The sequence below is a fragment of the Eleutherodactylus coqui genome, chromosome 2 (assembly GCF_035609145.1).
Source record: "Eleutherodactylus coqui strain aEleCoq1 chromosome 2, aEleCoq1.hap1, whole genome shotgun sequence".
Lineage (NCBI taxonomy): Eukaryota > Metazoa > Chordata > Amphibia > Anura > Eleutherodactylidae > Eleutherodactylus > Eleutherodactylus coqui.
The window spans coordinates 324,345,367-324,349,345 of record NC_089838.1 but is presented as its reverse complement, the minus strand read 5'-3'; positions in this window follow the sequence as shown (position 1 = coordinate 324,349,345).

Genomic DNA, 3,979 nt, shown 5'->3' with positions numbered 1-3,979 from the left:
GGATCCAAATTGCGCTACACAGGCCTCCTCATGGTACGCGTACACGGTGATCTTCCTGCGACTTCTGCGTGTTGCAGCCGGAGCTGAAATCACACTGGGATGTATGTTTTTTTCTTTTTATGGGTTATTTACCTGCGATATGAGAATAAACTACCAGAGACAAATTGCGTTGTCCTCAATTTGGGTGAGATCGTCCGTTCTTCCCTATGGGAGAGGAAAAAACATATAAAAAAACTCGGGGCTTAAACGGATGAACGTGATTTTCACAGCCGCATAACGGGACAGAATGCAGCCGTGGATTTCAGTTTAGTTTTCACCATTCATTGGCTTCTCGCCCTTTTATTGTACCTTGTGAGAAAAGATGGCGCTCGCCTAACTTCCTGCTTTTCAAACTCGTGCACTATGGCGCAGGGAGTGAAGGGCTGAAGGCACGTAAACTCGTTGGTACGGCCATCTGACACCACCCCGCGCTGCGTGTGAGCGATCTGTGCGCTTCAGAGGCTTAATGCGTTATTTCCTCACATGCAGCCATGTGATTCTCATGAAGTGCATGTCATCCGTTCCCTTCTCCGTGTGACTGCGGCTGTTACATCGTCGTATCGTGGGCGGGCCGTGCGCCTCCTAAAGGGACTTTTGCTAGAAATAAAGTTTTGCTGTAAGTTGTGGATTCGATGCCGCGAGCGTCTTGTTCTCCTGCATTGAAACAATCCAGAATTTCCCCAATAGTCAGTTTTTTGGCGTTTTTGCCTGCAGTGTTTTTCATCACTCCTGCATTTTTTTCTGGGTTTTTTGGTCTGGTCAGATTTTTTTTTTCTACAGAAGCTTATGGGAAAATACTTGAAGGTCCACTCCGAGGGCGGCGGTCTTTAAAAAATTTGTTGTTTTTTTTTGCATGGAGCGGCACGTGGATGTTTGTTCTGTCCGTGGGCTGAATCCACATGCGAAGTTTTGATACGTAAAATGGTCTCCATTTAAGCAGCGACATGTGACTACTTGATGCGGAGCCTCGCGGTGCGGTCACTTGGGTGACACTGGTCCCATTGAAGTAAAATAAGAGCTGTAGTACTCAGTGTGACCACTATAATGCGCTGTTTGGAGGGCAGCACCAGCGCCATGGCTCCTTCAGTCGGCTGATGAGTCCCACAGGTCAGATACCGGCGGTCTGTCCTTCAGGCACTCACCACTAGTACTACCACTTTTGTCACAATACCAGCTGTCTCTTATAACACACTTAACTCCATTATTCTAGTGCCCCCAACTGGTATCTGTGCCCCTCAGTGGTAACTTTGTGCCCTCCCCACCCAAAACCTCCAGGCAGCAACCCCACTCCATCATGCGTTTAACGCTGTAGCTCCATTCTTGCTGCCGTCACTAGAGACCGACTCTCCCCTGGCATCTGCTGGGTAGAGGGTGTGCAGGAATGCCAAAGGGACTGGTCACAGTCTCTAAGGCGACCGGATCAGAGCTACAAAGGGTTAAATGTACGATGCTGGGGGGGGGGGGGGGGCTCTTGACCTTCATTGCTCGCCATTCAAACCCTGGAAGACGCCAGTGGGCGATAACATGCCATATAGTGTGCGCCTGACCGCTCAGCCAATCACAGGCTCCAGCAGCCACGGATGAGTCACCTCTAATGCCTGTGATTGGCCGAGCGGTCGTCTACACAGTGATTGGCGTGTGATCGCCTGCCAGGGTCCGAGTGGCAGGCATCGGGGCTGCGGAACTGGGTGGCAGGTCTTTAAAGTGGGCCGTTTTGTATTTTATTCTTTGGGTTGTACAATTTAATTCCAGTTTAAGGTTTTTTTTTAACCCAAAAAATCTTTAGGGCTTTTTGCTGCAAAAAAGCAACCAACAAAAATGCTGCGTAATTGTAATAAAGATTATATGGGGCCTAATTTATCAAAACTGCATAAAACGGTCTTGTTGCCCATAGCAACCAATACTCATTAAACTGCTGTAGAAAACCAAAGCTGCAATGTGATTGGCTGCTGCAGGCACAGACAGTCTTATGCAGCTTTGATAAGAGGCCTTGTACGTGACGCCAGCGCCTCAGCCTTGATAACACAGGTCCTGTACGTGACGCCAGCGCCTCACTCAGGCAGAAGCGCACTCCCATATGCTGCCTGTTTCTGCAACCGAAACTTCCTGCAGACGTCTGTACGCAGATGCAGTGTTTTCGCACGCAGGACGCGGACGGCCCGTGTTTGCTGCACGAGTAGGACCTGTTAGGCTGTGTTCTTTACACATGATTACACCTCTTCCGTTGTGACTGAACGCAGAAGCAGTGGGTTCTAATCGCTGTTATGTGCCCAAATCCTTCCTGCATAATGCGCTGCACATTCACTGGTGTGAGCGATGCCATGCAAGGGGGTGACCTATGAAACGGCTGAAAGAAAAGGTCTGTTGCCCATAGCAACTAATGACAGCTTGTTACCCGAGCAGTGTAAGGAATGAGCTGCACTCTTGTTACGGGCAACGAGGACGGTCTTACACATGGCTGGTTGATGGGTGGGGGAGGGGCACCATGAAAGCTGTTGCACTGCTTTCTAAAGTTAAAAAATGTGTGACTTTTTGGCTTTTTATGCATTTTGTTAAAAAAAAGGGGGTGGGGCTTGTTGGAGGGACATGGCTACCCCAGACCACATTATACCAGAAACGTACGCCAGGTCGGACCAGATGTACACAGCGGTGCCAAGCTGTACCCAATAGATGAAGTGCCATGCACCTCCGTGCAGCATAACAGTTCCTCACAGCAGAAAATCTGCATTAGTGACTCAAATTCTGACACTGATTTGGGCGCCGATCCGCTTCCAGCAGACGGGATGAAGTTTGCCGCGGGTCCTCACCAGGGCTGCCAATTGTCATGTAATTGTGTCGGCACCGCTTACCGCCACGTGGGACCGACACTGGAAATCCTCTTAACTCCCCCTTTGTTTTTGTTTTCCTCATTTTTGCCCCTTTGGGGTTCGTGTATTTCCAGAATCGCTGTATCTTCTGCTTGGTAGTTTTTTCTTTTTTCTGGAGTTTGATGCCAGCTGCCGCTCCAGGTTTGATGCCAGTTGGCGGTATGTTGGCACGTGGTGGAGATGCTGCGGGGTTTCTACAGCAGGAAATCCACAGCAAAACTTGCAGCATTTCTACATCCAAAACCGCAGCGGGGGCGATCGCACTGATCTCAGCCGGCACAGAACGGCGCTCCTCGCACCTCCAAATACTGAGCTTGCCACAAAGAGCGCACGCTGGCACCTGGTAACTGCTCTTGAGAGCCGCCATATTTTCCCTGGTGACGGACAGCCCACTTCACCCGACCAGCGATGGTGGCGCTCAGTCACCGGGTGTCGGGGTGCGCAGCTCAATCTGAGCCAAAACCTGCCACAATGACTACTTCTTGGATGCAGGAACGCTGCAGATGGTCCACTGTGGAAAACCCTCAAGACTTCCGCTACACGAGGATGTACCAAACAAGATGCAGGCGTCATCCAAGGAGCATCAGAACAGTGTCTGAGGGACTAAGCCGGGCAGCGCTGACACTGCCCCGCCCGCTGGGCATTACTGGCGCTGCCCCTGTACCTAGAGAAGTACAGAAGAGTCAGCGTTTCAGAATGATCAGGAGCCGCACAATATTTGCTAATTGACACTTCACACTAATATATTAAAATTGGCACAGTTTCATGCTTGGGGTAACCACGACCAGTAATGTAAATTGGTCACATGGGCATTAGTTTAGAAGGACATGGCTGAACTAGATGGGGTACAGGGAGGCGACCCGGGTCCAGGAGGGCGGGGGTGGACCTCACCGTTCAGACAACCTACAGAACTTGCAGTCATTCCATTTAAAAATAGACCTTTGAGGCGATCTAATTACTGCTCCGGTATGCTGATGGCCAGGACAGTATCTGCACCCCTAGGCCTGCGCAGAGGATGCCTCTTTATGGTTGCAGACTGTAACTATGAAGAGGAGGCATCCTCTGTCTAGGTG